The sequence below is a fragment of the Suricata suricatta genome, chromosome 7 (genome assembly GCF_006229205.1).
Source record: "Suricata suricatta isolate VVHF042 chromosome 7, meerkat_22Aug2017_6uvM2_HiC, whole genome shotgun sequence".
NCBI lineage: Eukaryota > Metazoa > Chordata > Mammalia > Carnivora > Herpestidae > Suricata > Suricata suricatta.
This window is the reverse complement of record NC_043706.1, coordinates 116,534,105-116,540,208: the sequence shown is the minus strand read 5'-3', so window position 1 is coordinate 116,540,208 and position 6,104 is coordinate 116,534,105.

Genomic DNA, 6,104 nt, shown 5'->3' with positions numbered 1-6,104 from the left:
GGGAAGGGGGAGGGGGGAAAAGAGGTGGTGGTGATGGTGGAGGGCACTTGTGGGGAAGAGCACTGGGTGTTGTATGGAAACCAATTTGACAATAAACCATAAAAAAAAAAGAGTGGGATTGTTTTGGAGGTGTGCCAACTGGCGGATCCTCTTGAACAGGGTCCTGAAAAATCCTCTTCTAGCTGCACAGTTCTTCCTGCTTCCCAAAAAGCTCATCTCTGGTGGGTCAGCGAAGGGCTAGTGGGGGAGATGAAGAACACGGCCATAGATGTCTGGGGCAATCCTGCTGAACAACTTTTTGAATTTACCTGTATTTTACCTTCCTTAAATTTTCTCAGAGAGAAAAAATAGTGGCAGATTATTGACAATTACTGAAGCTTGGTGGTTGGTCAATGGAGTTTATTATGCTTTCTTTATTGTTTAAACTTTTCTATAATAAAAGTTAAAATGGTTCTCAAAGTAGTCTCTAAGAAAATTATTTTTTATTTTTTTAATGTTTTATTTATTAATGAGACAGAGAAACAGAGCATGAATTGAGGAGGTGCAGAGAGAGAGGGGGACACAGAATCCAAAGCAGGCTCCAGGCTCTGAGCTGTCAGCAGAGAGTCCGATGTGGAGCTTGAACCCACAAACTGTGAGATCATAACCTGAGTCCAAGATGGACGCTGAACCAACTGAATGAACCACCCAGGCACCCCGGGAAAATTTTCTTAAATAAAAACATAATTTAAAAGATTTTTGTCTGTTTATTGGTTTTCTTTAGTTAAAATCAGCTTAAAAAAGAGAAATGTATTTAGTTAGGGAGGCCTGTTATTTTGCCTATTTGGCACCCTATATTTGTATTCTAGGGTGTAAGTAAAAGAAAGTGAACAAATGAGGATTTCCCCTAAAGACGTTAGGTATTTTGTTTCTTACCACACTCCTGCTTATAATATAAAAAATTCCATTAAGGTATGGAAAGTAACAACTAGAGTCCACTTTCTATTCGATGCAATAGGCGTAGGAAATGGCTCTTAGCTGAATATACACACACAAAAGTACACACACTTGCCTTTCACCACATGGCTATCTTTTATGCAGGAAAACTCTAGAGAGCCTTGATTCTAACTCTAATAGTGCATTCTGAACTATTCAGTGCAGTGAGATTTCATGATAAACTTATTCAAGAGGGAATAGTCCTTGATTTAGCCACATACATATCATCTTTGTTTTAATAATTATGCATAGCTTATAAGTTACAAACTACGACTTCTCAGGCCTGGTTATGTATTTTAAGGATCTGTATGAAAACGCGTTAAGACTGTGTGTGTGTGTGTGTGTGTGTGTGTGTGTGTGTGCGCGTGCGCATGCACGTGAGTGCATTGATTGCGATATCTTTTGTTACAGGAAATATAAGTGTTTGGAGAACCAAACTGTCTATATTTTACAGAATATGAAGAAAAACTTCAGAGCCATTGATGTAGTACTTTAATAAAGTCATTTAGTGAAGAAGTATTTATGAAATAATTTTATGAGTCAGGCTTTGTGGTAAGTGCTGTGAACACAGTAAAGAACAAAGCCAGGTAGATTGCTGTCTTTAGGGGCCTTCCAGACCAGAATGGGAGTAAACCATCCATGTGACTGTGTAATTACAAATGCTACCAAGTGCTAGAGAAAAGCAGAGGGTATTTTGAGTGTATGTAAAAGTCATCTCCTCCTAGCCAGGGATCAGGAAAGACTGAGGAGGTGATGTTCCAACTCATATTTGAAAGGTAATATTTCAGGTGCCAGACTGAGGGAAGGGAGCATGAGAAGTCCCTGATTCCAGGAAGAAACATGGCCCTTTGGAAGTACTGAGTGGCCAGGGTAGCTGAAGTGTAAAGGGCAGAAGGAAAATGGGGAGCAATGGAACTGGAGAGGTGAGCTCAAGCCGAATCCTGCAGGGCCGTGTGTACCATGGAAAGAATTTGGTCTTTATCTTAAGAGCAATTGGAAAGTCTATTAAGTGTTTGAAGCAGGGGGGATAATATGATCTGATTTACACTTAAGGAAGTCACTTTGACTGGAATCTGGAAAACGGACTCGAGTAGGGCAAGCATGCCAGTGGCCCCTGGTGATTAAACTAGGAAGGCCAGCCTCTCTGCCATCAGTTGGGAATGTGAGAGTGAGTAGAACATTATCCTGTCCTCTTTGAGATCACAAGCTGTGGGCGTCAGACTTGTAGACAGATAACAATGATGCAATATGACGAGCTTCATATCAAAAGTGAGAAAAACCCATTATGTGAGCACAGTGGACAAGGCAATTAATTTTGACTCGGAGGATCAGAGGACGCTGCATGAGGAGGTAACATCTGATCTGGGCCCTGAAGAATGAGTAAGAACCAAGGAGGAGATTCAGAATTATTCCAACAAGAAGGCATAGCAAGAGCAAATTTAAAAGTAGTTTCAAATGCCCCGGACTTCTGGGAATGGTAAGCAGTCTGATATGGCTGCCTTATTGCCAATAACCACACTGCTTCCTGCCCAGCTCAGATGCTTCCAGACTGCTGCCTCAGTACCTGGACTTCCATAATTCTTCAATCACACCAGGGTCAAGAATCCATCAGCCCCCACAGATGTTCACTGTGCCTCATTCCCCTAGTGTCCTCAATTGCTCGAACTAAATTCCATGAGCCATCATGAGTATCATTTCCTGGTATAAAGACCCAACTCCCCTGCCCTTCTCTGACTTTGTCTTAAAGGCTCAGTGGTCCTCAATCTTGGTTAGCTCCAATTCTGCCTACTCCATCCTTTGCTTGAGAAGCTTCCCTTGGCTGGAGAAAAACTCTGGGTCATGGACTCTGGTCTTATTCAAGGTCAGTGAACTAAAGAGAGAACTCAATGTAGTCATACCATCTTTTAGCCTATTCATGGCCCCCACTACCCCCTCCCCGGCCCAATGACCACTGTTCACCTTCTAGTCTCTTCTCAAGATAGCCACACCTTTATCTTCACTCTCAGTGGTTGACCTTTTGTTTCAATGAGAAAATAGAAGCAATCAGAAGAGACTTCCATGTGCTCCCACATCACATCTACTCATAAGCTGGGATCTGAGCCCCTAGGCTTGTTTGCTTCCTACTGCTATGGATGCCAACCCTGCTTTGTCAAAAGCTAGCTTCCTTACCTATGCTCATGTCCTTTCTCCTCTTCGGGGATATGGCTCTGTTAATGCTCTTGTTCTTTACTTTATCCCTACTGAATCATCTCCATGAACATGAAATAAATCATAGTATCTCCCATCTTAAAAAAATTCTCCCTCTTTACATTTTTTAAATGTTTATTTATCATTGAGAGACACAGAGAGACAGCATGATCATGGGAGGGGCAGAGAGAGGAGGAGACACAAAATCCGAAGCAGGCCCCAGGCTCTGAGATATCAGCAGAGAGCCCAGTGTGGGGCTCCAACTCACAAACCGTGAGATCATGACCTGAGCCAAAGTCAGATGCTCAACCGACTGAACCACACAGGTGCACCCCCCCCAAAAATTAACTCTCTCTTGATCCACATCTCCAAACACCTGACCATTTCTTGTCACCTCCTCTGCCACGACCCTAGTCTAAGCCATCACTGTCTCTCACCTGGAGTTTTGCAACAGCCTCCTAACTGCTTCCCCACTTCTTTTCAATTCTACACAACATAATCTCAACTCAACATCCAGAGTGATCCTTGTACAACACAAATAATATCTGGTCACTTTTCTGCTCAGAATCTCCCAATAACATTTCATCCCATTCAGAATAGCATCCACAGATCCTATCATGGCCTGTAAAGCCCCATGTGATTGATCCTCCTGTTTACTTTCTGACCTTGACTCCTACCAGAAACCCCATTGTGCACTCTCCTTCCAGCATCCTGGTTCATGGGTATTCCCCAGGCATAGCAGGCATGCTCTGCTCTCATAAGCCTTGCTCTCCCACTACTCCTTTCTGCAAAGCTTCTCCCAAGAGCTTCACTTGACTTGCTCCCTCACTTCCAGTCTCTGCTCATGTGACTTTATCCCTGAGGTCTTCCTTGACCACTCTGTTTAGATTAGCAACTCTTTACATGCTGCATCCCTCATTCATTCATTCAGTACATGTGAATTATTTTCAATAGCATTATGGCACCTGATATACTATATTAGTTAGATGAATGATAGAACCTGTAAATATTCATCCCAACATTTCTATAATTTAACATATTACAGGCCCATTACATACTCACTTAACAGTTCAATGCTAACGTTTTAACTAGTGGGTGGCTTACCTTCACCTGGAATTCAGACACCCAGATTCCTCCATCTGGAGGCTCTGTCTTCAGGACCTCAGAGTTCCCTGTATGCAGCAAGAACCAGGGGGAAGAGTAATAAGTGGAGAAGGCACAGCACGTTCTTAAAAACCTTGTCCTGGAAATGACATACATTCACTTCTGTTCACTTTACACTGGCAAAACTTAGTGCTGTGGATACTGTTGGATGCAAGAGAGGCTGTGAAATGTAGGGGTAGGGCCTTTGCCTACCAGTGACAACTCCAATCTGGAAATGCTGGTGGGCAAAGGCCATCTCTACCACACACACTATACATTTATTTGTCTACGTTCAGTGTTGCTTCATTATAATGGAAACTCTATGGAGAAGTGATCTTTGCTGTTTATCTCTCATGTAATTCCAGGACATAGAAGAGTTCCTGGCTCCTGGTAGATCCTCAGTTATTTATTTTTAAAAGGCCATAGATTGAAGGTGGGGAAGGGTTGCTGACAGGGTGGAAGGGAAGGCTAAAAAAATAGAGTCTGATCATGAAAAACTGCGCTATCTGTACTTGGGGTCATCAAGAGCACGGCTTCTCCAAAGCTTGACTTGAATATGACCAGATTACAGGCAGATTGGACTAGAACCAAAGCATTTGGCCCCAATATTTTTTCCATAAAACCATTTGGACAATAGTTGCACAACAGGAATTTTTCTATTGCCATCCTGTGGCTTTGTAGATAAGCAGCAGTGCATCAGTCAGGACCAAAAAATGTAATTCTGTTTGATTTAACTGCACTTGTGTATACACGGACTATGTCCCTCCATGGGAAAGTTTTACTTTGTTCAGTGGACTGCGTGTTAAATCTGTGGCATAATTCCAAATTATTTCTTTGGCTTTTTCCTCAACATGCCCTCCTAGTTAGACTTGATCTGTTATTACACAGGTAACTATAAGGCATGAAGTATCATTAATTACTCTGGATTGAAGTGATATTATAGGAATGACTTTGGACTTCAAGCCAGGCTTAGACTTGTATGCAGCCTCCCTGCTGTGCCATCATTTGAGAACAAACACGTGTTTTTGATTTGGTAATTCATGTCGGGTTCCTTTAAAATACAATACGACCATGATATCTCAAACGAAGAGAACATACACATATACATTTGGTCAACATATTGCCAAACATTCAGGTATTTTGAAATGTTACATAATTGACCGAACACTAGTTATATTGACATAGTGTTTGTACATTTTAGGTGTTATTAATTGGTTACATAGCTTATCATAAAAACCATTTACATCATAAAAGTCACTCATAAGATGTGTCTCCAAAACAGATTATATAATGTGAGTTTTCAAATATGCATAAAATGCTGGTTTTACAAGACATTTTAATAAACACTAGGAAAGTATGTTTATCATTTTTTATGTTTATTTTATTTATTTTTGAGAGAGAGAGAGTGAGAGAGAGAGAACGCACAAGCCAGGGAGGGGCAGAGAGAGCAGGAGACAGACACAGAATCTGAAGCAGGCTCCAGGCTCTGAGCTGTCAGCACAGAGCCCGATGTGGGGCTCCAACTCACAAACCATGAGATGACATGAGCTTAAGTTGAATGACTTAACTGACTGAGCCACCAAGCTGTCCCTGTTTATCATTTGAAAAGAAATCAGTCCAAAGGACTTGTGGTTGTAAAGATGCCACCCAGAGCTATCTGAGAGAGAGACAGAACTTGGTAAAAGTCTGACCAACACCTTAAGTTCTTACTCTGGAATATTTTTGTTTGAACAAAGAGATGCTAAGTTCAGTTTATTAAATAATTTGTATCCTGAGGAGAAATTCTTTCTGAAACATTC